Source organism: Asterias amurensis, chromosome 4 (genome assembly GCF_032118995.1).
Source record: "Asterias amurensis chromosome 4, ASM3211899v1".
NCBI lineage: Eukaryota > Metazoa > Echinodermata > Asteroidea > Forcipulatida > Asteriidae > Asterias > Asterias amurensis.
In genome coordinates, this window is record NC_092651.1 from 1,537,022 (window position 1) to 1,557,041 (window position 20,020).

Consider the following 20,020-nt stretch of genomic DNA (forward strand, 5'->3'; position numbering starts at 1 on the left):
CAACTTTAAAACAGCCATTTAAGAACTTTCTTGCTACCCTCTTATTCCCTTTTTTCAAAATAACCATATCAATGCGCTTTATGTACATGAGTACCCTGGTCATTGGGCCAATAACATTTAACTTTCTCAGCTCCCCTTTTCATACACATAATTAACCTACCCTTGCAGATACCCTCGCAAGTACCTACACGTTTTTTTTACACCTGGGTGAATAAAAGCATTGTATTGTACAATGTACACACTAGTATTATGTTAAAATGAACTTTGGACCTTTCTTCAGGGGAAGTGAGTATAGACAGCCATGTTTTCAATCCCAGACGAGACCCCGAGTCCAGACAAAAAATAAAAAAATAAAAAATGGCAGACAGGGAGGCCACATCGATGTTGGAGTCATTTTTGGAAAATGAGTCTCCCGCCAGGAATAAGTCAGTTAATTTTAGCAAGCATTTAAGTCTCCTGCTGCTGGTTGGCTTAAGCATTACCAAACGAAACTCAAACATGACCCAAACCAGCAGGTGCCATTCATACTGGAAAATTTAGGCACAAAATAATTTTTACATGAATTTAGTAAACAAGAAACATGTGAGAACATTCAAGAGAAAGCTCAAGTGTGCTTATAACCACAATTTTACTTTTTGGCTGGTACACAAGTGTTGGAAACGTGAAGACTGAACGTGTATCCAAAGTGCTACCAAACACATCAGTGTATTTTTAGAGCAAAGAAACTTAACTGTACTCCATCCGTATTGAAGTGTCAGACCCTGTCCTGTTCTATTGCAGGGCAGCCTTATGGCACCTTTTTTATTATATGGACTGAGGACTATTTGTAAGCCTGAAATTCGGATCCTGATATTTTCATAAGTGAAAGCTGTTTTGTTTATTTAAACATTGTAATAAACTAAGAGGTTCCTAACAAGATATCATACACAATTTTGACGACCCATACCTTTCAACTAAATCAAGGTAGAAGATTTTGAGTCCCCAACGTAAGCATTTTTGACAGACCATAACAACCTCTTAGATAATTGAGGTATTTAAACTTAAAGGCAGTGGACACTATTGATAATTACTCTTAATAATTACTATTAACAATTATTAGCACAAAACCTTACTTGGTGACGAGTAATGGGGATAGGTTGATAGTATACAAATATTGACTGCTTTGAGGTCGTTCACACGCCGTACCTAAGTTGGTCTAAGTCCACTTAGACCGGTTCGGGTTCAACTTTTGTGCGTGTGAACGCAAATAAAGTTAGACCGGATCGGGTTTAAACCCCAAAACTTAAACCGTCCAGCGAGGCGGTCTAAGTCTAAACCGGTTCGGGTTTATCTTTTAACACTGCGTGTGGACAGAATGACATCCGGTTTTAACTCACAACAGACGACCCATTGTGTGGTTCAATGCACACGCCCGGGACCCGGAGTATTTGTATACGGTTTCTGTTGCCTCTGATGCTGAAAAGCACCGAGTATTTATATTACTTTCTTGCCGCTTACCGAGTTGGCGAAACCCTCTCGATCGGTGTATGCAGTTTAACACAGGCCCACGCCCATGATTTATTAAAATCTGAAACAAAATTATATTTTCCAAGCTTTTTTTGTTGAGTGTCCTACAATAAATTGAAACTGTTTTTCATGCATATACTACGAGCGCAGCGAAGAAGCATTTTTGTAATGCTTCTCACATGTACAGCGCTGCCATCCCATAGTGATCACTCTCTGATATCCCATAGTTACCATCACCGAACCCGTGGATGTGCTTTTCTATTGCCGTCACCGTTACTAGCGTGCTGTACTTTCAATCTAGGAGAATGAACTGCAGTGGGCGCGAGGCTGTGTGTAGGGGAAATTCCCTAGGCCAGCAATATCACCACGTTGTTGGGAAGTGGGAAAATACTGCAAAGTACATGTATTTACGTAACTTGCACGTGTGTAGTTGTGTTTATGAACGAATCGGAATAAAAATCGCGGCATCAGCTTTTGAGAGATCGCAACTTCCAATCGATTGAAGTACAAACTAAAAGTATTTATTAAATCAGAAACAGTGGTATAAAACAAAACACACAAATGAAACGTGTTCTGTTTCATGGAATATGGACAAAATTTTGGTGAGTTTTCTCGGCGGTTTGTATCAATATTTTGTTTGTTTAAAAAAATAATTTCGAGTCGTGTTCATGTTTGTTTTAAGTGCCCATATCCTCCTAACGGTAAAACTGTTACCGCGTTCGATTGAGCCATTTGTATCCAATAATTATGCCCTGTCTGATCATCCAGGCCATGGGACACTCAGTATCTCGGCATACTCGGTGCATGAATCTGATGAATAAAACCGGATGTTAGAGCAACGGGTCGCGTCTACTTTGACCTCTTAAAACCGAAGATAAACCGGATCGGGTTTAACTCTGTGCTGTCTGAACGCAATGGGTTTTTATTTTTACGACCACCCCCCGCTGCTCGTAAAAGTTAGACCGGTTCGGGTCTAAGTTAGTACGCTGTCTGAACATACCCTTTGAGTGCTATGGTTAAAACTACGACTCCCGTGGTGATCTCGAGACACATTAACACCCCAACAGACTATACACCTAACATTCATACGCGCATTTCAGATGATACACAGATGCACAACTGATTGGGGTAGAGGTGGGTAAAAAGACATTTAGGTACTGCACGCCGTGAGATAGTCGTCGGACTATCGCACACGGCAAGTGATGCACTATCACACGGCAAATGATGCCTGGCCGCCGTCTAACTAAGACAAACCATGTGACAGGCTCTAAACCAATGAAAAGGCAGAATATTTGGAAGGGGTGTTATAATGTAAAACATTGAATTTTGCCAAAATAAAGACGCAAAAACAGCGCTTAAAGCGAGATGTATAAGATGATTAATACCTTTCTTGTTAGACAACTAGATATTTCATGAAATGTTTATGCAGTTTTGGGCATTCTTTGACATCTGAGGGGAAAAAAAGAAAGAAAAAATCCCAAGCAAAAAATCGGGTGAAAGGGCAATCCAACACATTGTTGTTGTCAGGCATGTATAAGCCTAAAAATTAAAATTCAATCCAGAAAAGAAAAATAACAAATCCCCCCACCTAAAATTCTATTTTAGCACTTATCATTTTTTTTAAATTCAACACGGAAATCCGCGGAAGAGTTGCATGCCTGTTTAAAGGCAGTGGACATACATTACTGGTAATTACTCAAAACTATCCAAAACCTTACTTGGTAAAGAGTAATGTGGAGAGGTTGATAGTATAAAACATTGTGAGAAACTGCTCCCTCTGAAGTAACGTAGTTCTTGGGAAACAAGTTAAAATCGAACAAGTTTGAATTCGAGCTCTGATTTAGAGTTTGAGGTCTCGAAATCAACCAACTGAAAGCACACAACTTTGTGTGACCAGGGTATTTTTTTCTTTCACTATTAAAATGCAACTTTGACGACCAATTGAGCTAAAATTTTCACAGGTTTGTTATTTTATGCATATGTTGAGATACACCGAATGAAGACTAGTCTTTGACAATTACTTATAGAAATCAGGCAATGTCATGGCACATTTTTTGAAAACTTACATTGTACAAATTTGTGTGCAATTTTTATCACAGACAGCTGCAGCTGTACTGAGGTATGAATTGACACAAACTGCACAGTTTGCATGAATATTCTTTCTGGAACAAAGGAGGCAGTTAAAATAGCATTGCTGGCTCAGTTTTTTTCATCAGACTAGACAAGCTTTTAGTGAAAACACAATGACCGAAGCTTTTGAGGAGTTTGAACTACCCATTTTATTTATATCAGATTAATTAAACAAACAACAACCTCAGCTATCAGGCAAGAGAAAGGGAAAAGGATTATTATTATTTACTTTAAATGAAAGGACACAGCTTTGGTATAAATAATAACAGTACTGGGCCTAAATACAAAAAACACGTTCTATCGATTGATTGGTAACGTTTTTGTTACCTTTTGTTTGGCAATTTTTCCCCCCGAAAAAGTCATGACAGGAAATCTTTCCAAAGTTTGTGTTGTGCCTTTTCACCCCTTTATAGTTTATTATTAATTTAAAGACAGTAGACACTATTGGTAATTGTCAAATACTAGCCTTCACAGTGGGTGTATCTCAACATATGCATAAAATAACAAACCTGTGAAAATTTGAGCTCAATCGGTCATCGAAGTTGCGAGATAATAATGAAAGAAAAAATCACCCTTGTCACAAAAAAGTTGTGTGCATTTAGATGGTTGATTTTGAGACCTCAAGTTCTAAATCTGAGGTCTCGAAATCAAATGCATGGAAAATTACTTCTCTCTCGAAAACTATGGCACTTCAGAGGGAGCCGTTTCTCACAATGTTTTATACTATCAACCTCTCCCCATAACTTGTCACAAAGAAAGGTTTTATGCTAATAATTATTGTGAGTAATTACCAATAGTGTCCACTGCCTTTAATAAAAAGCATGGAAGAAGCATTTCTCAACCCCAAAAAAGCAACTCATTCAATCTTTTCATATGTCATGTTTGTTGAGAAAGCAAGAGTTATACACTTTTTTTAGGCTATCATTTACTAAAATTGTATGAATAACAATAATTCGGATACGGAGGAAATTTTTCAATTTTACCTTCTTTGTGTCTTTATCAATATCATGTTTACCTGAAGATGAAGAGTAGATAAACCTCAAGCATTCGAACCACCATAAAAAATGAAGCTGAGCAAACTAATTATGTTTGAACACACCGAGCTCCAAAAATAGGCCTTTCTCCTCCTCGGGCCTCATTGACATTGCCATTGGACATTGCCTCACACCACCATGGATGGATGCATGACCAAACCAAATCCAACTTCCAAGTGCAAAAAACGGCATTATTATCATAAAGGTTAACACTCAGAGTACTCCAAATTTATAATAATATGACTTACCAAATACAATACTGTAATCTATCCAAAATTCGAAAGCTTGAAATGGAAAAATGGGAACAACAATCAGTCAAATTCCATGGCATGGGGTGGACAGAGAATAATCACAAGACACGACATGCGGCGACAGAGAGTTGTTTAGTAAAAATGGTGTGGCATGCAGTTACGCGCGCAGCACATGTGCGCATCCACCACTCGAGACTCTCTACACTCTCTCTACTCTCTCTGCTGCGGCTCTCAATCAAGGGGGCGCGCGCGCAACTCATTATGCGTGCGTACATGATTATGCGTGCATACATGATTATGCGGCGTCGTACGTCGTGCAAGCATGCACATGCACATATGCAGTGCAATGTACTAGTGCAATGTACTGTACATCATGTACTGTATATTTACGGACACAATGCATGTACAGTAAAAACATTTTCAAAGACGACAGTGGGGTGATATCGTAGCGTCATACGATATCGACCCTCATATGTTTTCGGTCCCCAACTTTGATTCCCGTTTACCGCGAGATTGTGCAAGCTGCACCGGTGACAGAAGCTATGCAGTTTACTCACAGTCTGTATTTTCATCAGGCTTAATCATGCTGAGAAAAAGTTTCCTGTCGTTGGTTATGCTCAAACATTTATAAAATGATTGATTTTTGGTACTAATCACTAGTGCATTATTATGCCAACATTCAAATGAGTCAAAGAAACATCATCCAACCTCAAAAGTTCAAAACAACATTGCTATCTGCTAGATTGAGTTTCATTCATGAATACTGTAATAAATTCCGATAAGCGTAATAAATATTAAGTCTACAATAAAGGGAAAATATCATAGATTGGTTTCTTATCTCCTGAAACCAAACATTACTGGTCTGAAATGGGGGAAAACGGATTGTTAATGAAGTGTGTGTGTTTCAAGGGGGGGGGGGGTGGGGTGTTTTACTTTCATGCCTTAGGACAAAAATGTAATTAAATTTGTTAAGTAGTAATTGAATAATATTTTTGATTTATTTTGCACGCCATACTAGCTTCTGAATATTCAATAAAATACCAACCAATGAAAGGTGTGAAAACATGTGACGTTGCTCCAATGTCGTGCATGCACAAGCACTGTTAATGGCGGCATGTCTCTCGCAACGTAAAACCAAAACTTGAAAAATTTCAACACACCACGATGAAGTGTAAGTGTTATTGTTAAAAAATTGGATAAATGATTTGAAAAAAAATAAATTAGTTTTTGATTGTGAACAATTTTCCTGTTATCCGTCTGAAAACACATGGCACCAGGATATAGAAGCAATCATTATTACCTCCATGATAAAACGAATGTATTAAATCTGCCATCAACATTAAAAGGGAGAACACTATGCTGATCACAATGCGGTATACGTCGTTTAATAGTATCGGGCGATGGCAGTATTTTTTCATCTTGTCTAGTAGTATATATTTTTTCCAATAAAAAATATATTTAAATACATGTTACTGCAGCAATCTAGCAGGGTGGCATGGCTGATGGGGGAATAAACTTCATTATTGGTTAGCCCTATCATAATTATTACTGTTATCAGTTTTTCGTCATAAAATTAGCCCCCCCCCCCCCCCTTCATTCCCCGCCTCCATTCAATGCCCTTCGCGTTGTTTGATTGAGAAGCTTATTAATTTAACGGTCCCTTAAATAGCGCCCCTTCAGGTCAGTTTAGGCTAGTTCAGTTAACGGTGCCTTTAAATAGCGCCCCCTACGCTGTAGACTACTACGTCAATTTCTTTGGATACGACGGTTTCATTGGATACGTGCAGTGACGTAAGCTTTCCATAATGTGTTGTGATTGGTCAGCTCAGTAGTGACGTGTTTGTCATTTTTTATCGTCTGCTTCTCTTGTCTACTAGCTAGCGCGCGTATACAAAATGTTAAATAGTGTGTATGATAATCAAACTGTAAAAACTGAACCTAAAACTACGAAACTGTTCAAGCTAGACTTAAGTTACCAACCGTATGAAGAATGCCAGTATTAGTGGCGTTTAATAATTAAACTACCAGTGGGCCAAATGAAATCCCTTTGTCGACAATGACATGTTTGATTTTGAATTGATGTGGTATTATTATTAATATTATGCTTTGTCTACCCATGGAGGTAGAAATCTACCCATTGACTTCGAGTATTTGGCCATCTAATCGTTTGTTTAAAAATTGCTGTGGAAACAGGAATAGTGTACAAAGTAAGAAAGAAGAAATAAGACAGAAGTCAAACGCCACAAGCACACGTGGCAGAATAAATATTAATAAAACATAAATAACAACTGTCCTGACTGTGAGTGTGAACTGTCATGCTACAATTATCAAAATATGTAATGCATTTATATTATTAACATACAACAATTTGCTTATTCAAAACTTACCCCTCATCACAAAACAACCACATGACTATCCTTCCATCCGCGCACACGTAAACCAGATCCAGGGTGTGTGCACATCATATCCCTTGAAGAAGCATGCACACATTGTAAAGCTAGCTAGGATAAGTAGCATGTGCAGACTGTTTACGTTTATTTTTAACGGTCCCCCTTAAACAGCGCCCCTTCAGTTTAGGTTAGGTTAGTTTAGTTAACGGCCTCCTTAAACAGCGCCTCCTAAAGATTACGTCCAGTTGCGTCCAGTTTGAATCAACCTTGTTCCTTTGGTTGTATGGAAAACCAACAACTTCGTTTCCATAAACATCGCCCCCAACCTGCAGCAAAGCATGCTGACAGGGGGTCGAGTGCGGGAAGGAAAAACCGTGAGCAAGATCAAAGATACGGGGTGACCGCCAAAGCGAGGTTGTGTGGTGACGTCAGATGTTCTGGTTTTAAAAGACTTTCCAAACCGTAAGAGAGACTATTTATGTTGACGGTTAACAAAACTGACAGAGAATGTACACTCACAGTATTTACTGCCTGTATACTTATGTCAAATGAGAGCGGTTTTTAAAATAATAGGGAAATAACCATGGAGATCCCACTGGTGTTATGCTGTGACCTATTTAATAATTATTGTGGAATGTTGTTATTTTGAATGTCTTGTATAAAAAAGGCAATTCTTGTGTAGTCAAAGTTTTTATTTTATTTTGTCGCTTGATGTAACCATGGAGGTAGAATTTAATTAATTCTGGATCTGGATATTATTGTACAATACAAACGCCTGGAGAGGCTAACCTGCAGGAGCGTAAGCATGGGCTCATTATAGTGCTTTTAAATATTTAAGGTTAGCCCCTTGATAACTCGGAATCATTTAGGTTAAATAATACTTATAATTTATTTTTCAAATGGCGTCTTACATAAACAAAAATTGGAGCGCTGTACAGTATTTTTAGGTGTTCAGGCCAACAGCCCGGAACACCTCCTATTACGTAATTATAATCATATTAAGCTAAAAAGAGTCGGCAAAATACAGCAAAACTACATTGTACTATTAGAATGACAAAAACAATGACGTACACCAATACGAGACAACAATATTACACCACAGAATAGGCAATAAAAATGTGAAAAATTCAAAGATAATGTCTATTAAAAAGAAATGTTTTTAAATGAGTTGTCCAGATGGGTTTGAAAGTGATGACAGATTAGGTACTGATTGGGTTCAGAGGACAGAGAAAAACCAATGTTGGCACTGAATTCTCCACTTTTCTTTTAACTGAAATCATAGGGTTGAATCAATTTTCATTGGGGGGGATTGACTCCTTCACAAAATTCAAGCCACCACAAACACCAGGGCAAACCCCTTCTCTGTTCAATATGCACAAGTTCTTTTTACATGCGTTACAAAACACATGGGACCAAGAGCTAAAGCAAAACCAATGTCTGTGGTATTTTCTTTCCAGCTAAACAAGGTGGGCTACACCACCAATAGCCTGATCATCCGACTTCACACTTTGGGGCTCATGAATAATGCCAGATACAATACCAGACTGAATATTCAAATTTATTGATAACTACCCAATAGTCAAAACAAATAAAACAATTTGCTCACATTTTCATGCCAAAATCTGAATTGATGTTTTATTCAATTTAAAGTATTCAACATGTTCACACTGAAAAAAAGATTATTAAGTAGAATTTGAAACGTGTAAGTTTTATGAATAACTAAGAAAGGTTTGCAATAACACATGGCAATAAATAAGCAGTATCCAGAAACAGAGTCATATTTCTGTGAAAAACAAATCCATAGGCAAATCACTTGGATGAGATTCGAACCCACGACCACCATTGCATTGCTAGAGTAGATATCTGACCACTAGACCACCAGTGGCTAGAGGCAGTACGAATCTGCTGCTAAAACATAGGATTTGAGCTGCCTCTAGCCAACAGGCTAGCTTGCAATGAGTAAACAGTGTTTAATACACATCTGTGCAAGGGTAAAAACAAATTATGCTCTTTATCCCCTATGCAAAGAATTACATCGACTAAATAAGTTCTTTATTGGTCTGGCACTGCTGTCCAACATACTGCATCACTGTAGTGTATTTTGCACAAACATGAGATTGGTGCAACAACATATTGGATGCTTAAAATGCGCAATGTTCATGCCAGACCTCCATAATTGACCTGAGAAGTAACATACCGAACTGTAACAGCCTGTAGTATTATTTTAACTTCAGAGGTGAGACGATCTGTGTAAAGAGAAAGAAAGGGAAAAAGGAAAAGGATAACAAGTTTAAATAGACACAGATGTTCAAAGGGATGACTTGCAAGTGGCAAAGCAAGTTTTTTGTTTTTAATCCTTTTGGCAGGGATGGAATCTTGTGCCCAATTTAAAAGAAACAAAAATATAATATAAAATGAGAAGAGAGTGCTCTACTGTAAACCTTTTATTTTAATGCTTAAACAAGGGTGAGAAGGAGTCAAATCACCCCATCTAATGCATTAAATAGTGCCTTGGCTATTTTTTCAAGTTGACAATCTTTTTTTGCAAGAGTTAACTAGACAAACGACCCACAAAGCTTGGATGTAACATAAAAGAGCAAATACACTGCCAAATGTTTGTTTTGACTTTTAAACTACCTTTGTAAAAGCAGTCCATGGACTTTGAGTCTCTTTTAGTCAGCATATAAGTAGCAGCAGATATTTTGCATCAACACTAGTCTTCATGTATGTAGTGTAGACTTGCTCCTGGACCCGGTTCATCACCTCAAAGTCTTTGGATAAAAAGAATCAAAACAAGATTTTAACAAATTAATTAAATTCAATATTTTTGTTCAACTGGAATTGACTGGTGTCCAATAATAAGTTAGATGCTTATACCGCAATTATCGGCCGTCAGGAAGATAGAGGGGGAGTAGCCCCATCAAAAGTGCCAATACGCTGGACGCCCTCCACTTCTTGGCCCCCTACGCCAATGTAGCTTCAAATGATGTAATAAAAAACATGATACAAACTACCGTATTTTCCAGTAGCTTGGATTTTGAAGGGTAGACACATTTCTAGAACTTATTTCTTGCTTACAGACCTGCTGACGGCCCGCCCGCACATACACGCACAAACACAACGATGACCCTTGTTGTTGCCCCTGCATGCAGTGACTTGGACATGGATGGGCCAGAAGAGAACTGTTCTTCTCTACTTAAAAAGTCAAACACCCCCAAGTGCCACTCTCCTGGGTACGTGCAAAAATTATAAAAATGCAGGATTTATAGGCCTAATACAGGAATAGGAAATGTGTGTCCTGTAAATAAAATGATTTTAGTATTTTAAAGTAACGCCTAACCGTATCAGAACAGACGTGAGCATCATTATGACCGTTCAACCATTGACTTGTCTGTGTGGACTTGGCCATTCATCCGTCGAGTTGTCTCAATCACTCTCCTCAGTCTCAAGTCAACTCAAACTCAAGTCAACTTAAGTTATGCCATAACGTAACCCTCCTGCCGACGGCGAAGCACAGCCGACATGGCCGAAGCTGTCGGGTGGAGGGTTACGTTACCGCAACTAAACTTTAAGTCAACTCAAACTTAAAGTTGAGTTGTCTGACTCTGACTAAACTGCACCGACCGTCAAGTCCAAATGGTCGAGATGTCTCAACCATCAAGTTGTCTCACTCTAACATATCTGCAGACCTACCTACCTACCAAGTCTTACACATTAGGCGTGAGACTCATGCTTATGAGGTCTGTCTCACACTCCCACGCGCCGCAACCATTTTCTCACGCATTGGTGCCAGAAAAAAAGAACAAAAGTAACGACAAAGCATTGCCATATTGCGCACGGTTGTACAAAAAACGCAATCTACAAAGTTTGCACAATCTTCAGATTGCACACAGTTTATTAGAATCATCAACTTGAGCTGCCGTACCAACAGAGCGCAAATTTGAAATTTGCACGCTTTTGCTCTCCCAGCAGATTCAGCTGACAACTCGGCAGAGTGCAATTATTAAACATATTTATTGCGCACAAGTTTTTTTCTGATTCGTTTAGCAAATTCGTTCAATGCACTCAATTGTGTGTAGACTCTACATGTCATATCCAGGCAGAAGTCGTGAGAGGAGGATTTTGGACATCATTTTTAATTTTAGCCGAAAAAATTTATCTTTTTGGGGGAAATAATCCGAGTATACTATGACAGTGACACACAAGCTAGCTTCCTCTATGGCGTGTCAAACGTTGCATTATTCGATAATGTACAATATATGTGCGATGTTTCTCATATATATGCGATAATTGTCACATATGTGCGATATTCATTTGATGTATGCAATAAATGTAATATATATGCAATAAATGTAATATATATGCAATAAATGTAATATATATGCAATAAATGTAATATATATGCAATAAATTGTAATATATGTGCGATAAATTGTAATATATGTGCGATAAATTGTAATATATGTGCGATAAATTGTAATATATGTGCGATAAATTGTAATATATGTGCGATAAATTGTAATATATGTGCGATAAATTGTAATATATGTGCGATAAATTGTAATATATGTGCGATAAATTGTAATATACGTGCGATAAATTGTAATATATGTGCAATAATTTGCAATATATGTGCGATAATTTGCAATATATATGCGATAATTTTTAATATATGTTTGATAATTTTGTAGTATATTGTATGCGATCATTTGTATGCGATGTTTTGTGACGGTATACATATGCGATAATTTAATATACATGTGCGATGTTCGTTCTTATATATGTGCGAAAACGGAATTGTGGGATATATTATGGCTTCCTGTCCACTTGGTCCCCGTATCCGTAATGTTTTAGATCGGGCCAGACTATACTCTGGACGGTATAGTATGGTTCCTATGGTTCAATGAGATTGGCGTAGGGATTATAGTGATGGTCAGGGTACGAGACTCGAGCAGCGTATTTCCGAAATAGCCAGCCAGCCGCGTATTCGGATAATAGAACACATACAGCACAGGGAGGTGACAAAATGTTGCATTTTGCTCAAATCTGAAGGTGAAGATCTGTTTTACTCGAACGAATTCTGCAATATTAGCATAATTTAGATATGTTAATTGATAATATGTCAATTTCATAGCTTCACATGATTAAAAAATAATTTATAAAAAGTGAAAAACATTAACAAAACGTCAAAAGATGACCCGCAAACAAAAAGGCAAAAATTTTTATTTCGTATTTTTTGCATTTTTTAATATGTCAAAAAAACATCACTGTGAAATACAAAACCATAACTTGAAAAGAATTTATACCCTTCGTTAAAACAAAACATTTAATTTGTAATCCAGAACTTTCAAGACTAATTTAGTGGGCGTATCAAATTTTGGGGCTGGGTAAATTTGGTTCACTATCTAGTGGTTAATTAACCACAGTTATTCTGACGCCATTGTCAATGTACATTCCGCCCAATTACATAGACGGTGGACTTAAACACAATTTGAAAAGAATTTGAACCCTTCGTTAAGACAAAAAGTTGCTTTCTTGTTCCAGAATCTTGAAGGAAGATAGACTGGACGTATCAAATTTTGAGCTGGCTAAATTGGTCAACTATTATTGATTCTGCAATAAAAAGAAAATGTTTAAAGAAAATGTTTGTCTTATCGAAGGGTGTCACCACCTTTTGCTCGCGGCTGACATAACTATAAATGTGGTGACTAAGATTCCAAAAAATTGAAAAATGATTTTGCAAACAAGACACAGTTGAATTTTTATAGCACAAGAACTTTTAAATTTTATTGACAACAATCAAAAATAATCAATCATGAGTGTTTCAGATATAGCTCGGTAATTTACTAACTTTAACTGTTCTACAATTTAAAGTCACCTGGAAATAGAAGTGTTTTTCTTTCAAACATAAAAATATATGCTTACGAACAATAAAACAATTTATTTAGTAATTGATAAGACAAACATTTTCTTTTTATTGCAGAATCAATAATAGTTGACCAATTTAGCCAGCTCAAAATTTGATACGTCCAGTCTATCTTCCTTCAAGATTCTGGAACAAGAAAGCAACTTTTTGTCTTAACGAAGGGTTCAAATTCTTTTCAAATTGTGTTTAAGTCCACCGTCTATGTAATTGGGCGGAATGTACATTGACAATGGCGTCAGAATAACTGTGGTTAATTAACCACTAATTTGTTACGCCCACTATATTAGTCTTGAAAGTTCTGGATTACAAATTAAATGTTTTGTTTTAACGAAGGGTATAAATTCTTTTCAAGTTATGGTTTTGTATTTCACAGTGATGTTTTTTTGACATATTAAAAAATGCAAAAAATACAAAATAAAAATTTTTGCCTTTTTGTTTGCGGGTCATTTTTTGACGTTTTGTTAATGTTTTTCACTTTTTATAAATTATTTGTTAATCATGTGATGCTATGAAATTGACATATTATCAATTAAAAATTCTAAATTATGCTAATATTGCAGAATTCGTTCGAGTAAAACAGATCTTCACCTTCAGATTTGAGCAAAATGCAACATTTTGTCACCTCCCTGTACTGTATGTGTTCTATTATCCGAATACGCGGCTGGCTGGCTATTTCGGAAATACGCTGCTCGAGTCTCGTACCCTGACCATCACCATAAACCCTACGCCAATCTCATTGAACCATAGGAACCATACTATACCGTCCAGAGTATAGTCTGGCCCGATCTAAAACATTACGGATACGGGGATCAAGTGGACAGGAAGCCATACTATATCCCACAATTCCGTTTTCGCACATATATAAGAACGAACATCGCACATGTATATTAAATTATCGCATATGTATACCGTCACAAAACATCGCATACAAATGATCGCATATAATATACTACAAAATTATCAAACATATATTAAAAATTATCGCATATATATTGCAAATTATCGCACATATATTGCAAATTATTGCACATATATTACAATTTATCGCACATATATTACAATTTATCGCACATATATCCTCTGCTTACCAGTTATCACGCTATTATGCCTTTTTCTTTGAATTGGGAAAAAAACAATGATGCCTTATATCAACCGATGCCCTAATTATCTTCATTTGTTAATACGAAGTATGCAAACATGTATTAAAACTTGATGGACATTGAAATGTTCACACCACACACCGATCTTGGATGACTTCAACTGGCCCCATTTGTTTTGAGTTTTTCCTGTTTTCACGGCAAACGAGAAAGTATGGTTTCCCGGTGAAGCCATACATGGAAGAAACATCTGCAGTGACTACAAGTGTTCTTTGAGACTCTGTGTATGACTGTATAGCCAGCAGTTGCCTTCATTTTATTCAAAATATTTTTTTATTAAATTTTTAAAATTACCATGGTAACTTGCACAAAATAAAAAAAAATAAAAAAAATATAAAAAGTGTGAATAATTACTGGCTTCAAAATCTGATTTCTATTTATTTTTGTTCTATTTTTTTTCTTAATATTTATAATAAAGTATATACATAAACAGTGATAATTGAATCAACAAGCTGATGTTTAAATTTTGATATAAATAATAGTATTGATACGAGGGTTACAAAATAAAAATCTCCAAAAATATTAGAAAATGATATAAGGCACATGGGTTCTTTAAGCCTCGGTATTTTTTTTCAAGAATGCTCAGCAAAACATTCTGTCACATGATTTTGATCATCATGAATTGTGAATTGAAATAGCGTTTGATGAAACTTTTTCGGTGGGCAAATATTTTTATATGGCCTCAACATTATGACATATTTTTGTACCTTGTAGAAATGCCTAAAATACCAAACTTTTTGCATTTACAAGTGCAAATGACCAGTGGAGCCTTACATGTTTCTAAGTTTTTGTCAAAGAAGAGGAGACTCTTTGCTTGGCATATAAAACCACACAATTTTTATCTTGGGACTGTTTACATCGCGCACAGAGAGGTAAAAGATTTGCAACGATAATAGGGACACCGCGAAAACAGGACCTCCTACGGTATTACAATTTATCGCACATATATTACAATTTATCGCACATATATTACAATTTATCGCACATATATTACAATTTATCGCACATATATTACAATTTATCGCACATATATTACAATTTATCGCACATATATTACAATTTATTGCATATATATTACATTTATTGCATATATATTACATTTATTGCATATATATTACATTTATTGCATACATCAAATGAATATCGCACATATGTGACAATTATCGCATATATATGAGAAACATCGCACATATATTGTACATTATCGAATAATGCAACGTTTGACACGCCATATTCCTCCACATTATTTTATTATTAACCAGCAATCAGCATCTCCTGTCATGCCTGTGTACCTTTTTTTTTGGGGGGGGGGGGGGGAGGCGGGGGAGTTAAAACAAAAAGGCCTTCCAAAATTGGTTTGGGTTTTTTTTTTTTGGTGGGGGGGGGGGCATTGACTAATTTGAGCATCAAGGTCGAGTTGGACGAGAACGAGTTGTCTGACAAATTAATTTTCTTATCTGCTTATTTTATTCGGTTCTTCAAAACTTACCACAATGAATTGGAACAAGTTGACCAGCATCAACTTTCATCCGTACAAAAAAAGGTGAGAATGCACCCCAAAACAAACGGCATCCATCACTTTTCGCAGGCCCGTTAATTTTTTTAACGGTCACCTTGAACAGCGCCCCTTCAGGTAGGTTTAGGTTAGTTTAGCTAACGGTCCCCTTAAATAGCGCCCCCCTAAAGATTGCGTCCAGTCGCGTCCAATTATATCAACCTTGTTCCTTTGGATGGAGAACTGACAACTTCGTTTTCATAAGACCGTCCGAAAAGTTCGCCCCCAACCTACAGCAAAGCATGCTGGTGGACAGGGGGTCGAGTGGGAAGCGCATTGAAAATTGTGGGAACGACGATGCGGGGTGACGTCATGGTTTAAGTTACCGAACCACATGCGCACAAGAGGGCGCTATTTATTTGGACCGTTAACAAAACTAGACGAATTATTCATCACGTCACCGATGGAGGCGCTATTTATGGGGGACCGTTAATTAAACTAGACTGCATTCACCGGTGGAGGCGCTATTTATGGGGACCGTGAATTAAACTACAAACACTTCTGTCCAATGGGGACCGTTAGATGATAACTAAGACGACTCGTGGTCTCACTGATCCCTCTTATGTAATGCAATGTGGAATAGTAATAATTTGAAAGATTAATTTATCAAGTAGACAATTATTTTGTGTCAAATAAATATACTTTTTCGTTCTTGCCATTGGACACTTTCGGAACAGATTTTTTTTTTAAAGTTCACAGATTTACAAATAACTTACACAGTTAACGGTAATGGAGAAAGACTTCTCTTAAAATATTATTTCATGAAATGCTTTACTTGTTGAGAAAACATTAAAACAATTATCAATTCTCGAGATATATGGATTTATTTTAAACACATGTCATGACACAGCGAAACGTGCGGAAACAAGGGTGGGTTTTCCCATTATTTTCTCCGACTCCGATGACCGATTGAGCCCAAATTTTCACAGGTTTGTTATTTTATATATAAGTTGTGATACACGAAGTGTGGGCCTTGGACAATACTGTTTACCGAAAGTGTCCAATGGCTTTAACTTTACAAGTAAAAAATGCAGCTTACTCAAACTAAGCTTTTCATTGTATTTCCAAATACCCAATACCGTTGAACAATTTTGTTATGCCACACCTAACAATTTCGACATAATGCTTCAAAAATAATAAAGTCTTATCCCATCAAAAACAAAAACATGAAACACAACTGATCAAACATTGTTTAATATGTCCATTGAATAACTAATATTTTATTCACAAATAATTGCTTCAATGTAACAATTTTTCTCGTAAGCAATCAAAGTTTTGTTTAGTTCAAAACATTACAGTATGTACGTTGCAAAGATAACATTCCTGATATACATAGCCTTGTGCGTTATCTCTCTGATTTCGTCAATGAATGAGTCCCAATAAGTTTATCAAAACTACAACGATGTAAACATAAAACATTAATTTATTGGTGAAATCTGACATCATGAGTTATTTTCAAATTATAATTCATTATAGTTTGTTTCCGTTTACGCTTGCTTTGAGGATGGACATTTGTTTATAAATTTGTTATTAAAATTCAGAGATGATGAGCATTGATGGCTGATGTTTCTTCTGATTGGTTCTTCAGCATTGCACCATAATTGTTGCACAGGTGGACTTACACAGTTGCGTAAAGTTTCATGAAATTGGCTGCAGGTGAGGTTAGTGCCGTGTGTACGTCTTTTTTGAGTAGCGCATTCTGATCGAACGTTGTGTTATGCATGCACAACTGGTTCAGAAGCAACAATACTCGAAAGAGATTTACATATGGAGCTTCTGCAAACATCACCTGATTATACTCCAACCATGCAAAGTTTCAAATCTTACTGATTAGTTCTTGTCCCTGGTTAGCGCAAACATTGCCTGCAGAGTAAAAAAACAATAATCAAATGATTCAGTGGTTAATTTTGTGATCAAAGACTAAATAAATACCTCTTAAATTCTTGAATGTTAAGAAAAAGAAGACATAGTGATTGAAATAGTATTCCTTTTTTTCTCTTGAAAATTTGTAATTGAGCTCAAAAACACAATTTTCGGTAGCCATTTTCTTTGATCCCTTTTTCCCTTTTCAAAGTATTAAGCCGGCTTTTGTGAATTGAATTTTCGGCCCCTTTCTTCTCTAGTTCAACCCACTTTGTAAATCCTTCAATACATGTCATGTTTTCCTGCTCAATTTTTTTTTGAGTCAATATTTTTCAATTTGACAAATGCATGATCAAAATAGCTGTGTTTATTTAACACTTTGCAAATGTTGTACTAATTGTTATAACTTGAAACATACCTTACTTACTGAATCAGGACATATTTTGGGGCAGTTGCCCATTCGTAGAGATCCACACAAATTGTCTAACTGTATCTGTAAATTGAAAACAGATCTTTAGTAATATATTACAACATATGCAAAATAAGGAAGGCATGTTGACATTAAAATGAAAGTGACAAAAAAGTGCTGAATATATAAGCATGGACACACATCTGAAACTTACTATGTAATTTGATTGACTGCTGCTGAAGCAAAATATAAACAAGAGGATAATACAATATTTTACAATAGAATAATTTAATAAAGATGCGTTTAAGAAAATCAAATGAAAACTAAATTAAAATCACATAAGAATGACTGTTAAATTAGTACAACCTACAAAAAAGAGGTGGAAGCGTATTTGTCTTTGTTGGGGCTTGCTCTCTAATTTCTAGAAGTTCAATTAAATTCAACAAAACTTCAACAGACGAGTACTAAAATAATGTATGATTTCAATTGACATTTAAAAAGAAATAACAAGTTATGAAAATAGGCCTAACTAAAATAATAAGATAAAAAAAGTATATTAATAACAATAATATTAAAATAGGCCAATATAATTAATTATACTATTATTAGTATTACTAATGGGAAAAGTTTCTGTATGGCGCCACCACTAGTGTACTACTACACTTTTAGGCCTTTAATAAATAATTATTATAAAAATAATTATATTATTAATATCATTTATTTATACTATTATTAATTTAAATAAACTTGTAAAGTTTAAACATTCATTCAAAATCAGTTTTTGTAGATCAAGCAACAAACTAAAAATGCACATGAGATTGGCTAGCCCATCATAAATAGTGGAGTGGCCCTATTATTCCGCTATAAATTGAAATGAGCATGCAACTCAAATATCCATCTACCTTTTTCACGAAAAGGATGCAGCACAAAGTAAGCCGCCATTTGTCTGCCGTACAGTGGGTACACAAAAATTGGCCAACTCTTATCTGTCTACATTTGTTCATATATAGAAACTTACCTTTATATCATAAAAGCACATTGTCCTGTTTCCAAAAGGCAATTATGAGCAAACTGTTAGTTATAAAAGCTGCCAATTAATGAGGTAACTCTCAAGTTTTATTCGCCGGGCGGGAGGTGTCTGGTCAGTCCGCCCGAAAAAGTTTTTCATTTAACGAATGTGACGTCATCGTGGGGGGGGGGGGTGAAACTAGTTCATATTCCTTCGTAGAGGGAGGTATACAAGGGGACCGTTAAAAAAACTAGTTTGATTTTTTTTTACATTGAGAGGGCGGGGAGACCTTTGACGTGCAGTGACCAAAGCTTTCCATAGCCGCGTCTTGATTGGTCGGAGGTGAACTGACAAACGTCACCTCCGACCAATCAAAGCACAGATATGGAAAACTTACTTACGGTCGACTGCTGCATACTATGCAGTGTTCGCATTAATATTGTGTACTGTGTGTGTATTTTACAGTACACGTACATGTATACAGTTTTGCATGTAGAATTTTACTGCTAGAGCTACGGCTTGCGTTATTCAATTCAGAAGCCTTGAAATGGAATAGCTAAACGTCTTTGTTCAGTAGGATGGAAACGGGAACGTAATGTTGTTAGAAAACAACAAAAAGTTAGCATCAGTCCCATCATTGAAATAAACGTCTCTCTAGCTTTCAGGAATTGCTCCAAAAATTGTTCGTCCCAAGTTCAGGAAATTTATTAAAAGAAGAAACGCTTTCTTTATAAAAACCAATTAACTTGTGTCTTGCAGTAGTAATCAAAAATGTCCTGTTTCCTTGACT

At 36.3% G+C, this 20,020-nt stretch overlaps 1 protein-coding gene and 1 long non-coding RNA gene across 4 annotated transcripts in view; both read right to left on the reverse strand.

Moving 5' to 3' along the window:
* LOC139936709 (sodium- and chloride-dependent glycine transporter 1-like) overlaps nucleotides 1-16,038 on the reverse strand; it is a 41,873-nt gene extending 25,835 nt beyond the window's left edge. The window contains exons 1-3 of one of the 3 annotated variants that reach the window (XM_071931586.1): nucleotides 15,884-16,038; nucleotides 9,949-10,082; nucleotides 9,509-9,557 (exon numbers count right to left, since the gene is read on the reverse strand). The gene's annotated coding sequence lies outside the window, so the exon portion shown is untranslated. Of the gene's footprint in view, nucleotides 1-4,918; nucleotides 5,119-7,308; nucleotides 7,435-9,508; nucleotides 9,558-9,948; nucleotides 10,083-15,883 lie in introns of those variants that run through there. The other 2 variants (XM_071931587.1, XM_071931585.1) reach the window with 2 other exon arrangements.
* A 1,105-nt stretch (nucleotides 16,039-17,143) lies between these two features.
* Nucleotides 17,144-19,405, reverse strand: LOC139936318 (uncharacterized). The gene is made up of 3 exons (XR_011785939.1): nucleotides 19,240-19,405; nucleotides 18,231-18,305; nucleotides 17,144-17,812 (listed from the first exon to the last, which is right to left on the reverse strand). It is a non-coding gene; the product is annotated as an uncharacterized lncRNA (long non-coding RNA).
* Between the last annotated feature and the right edge of the window lie 615 nt (nucleotides 19,406-20,020).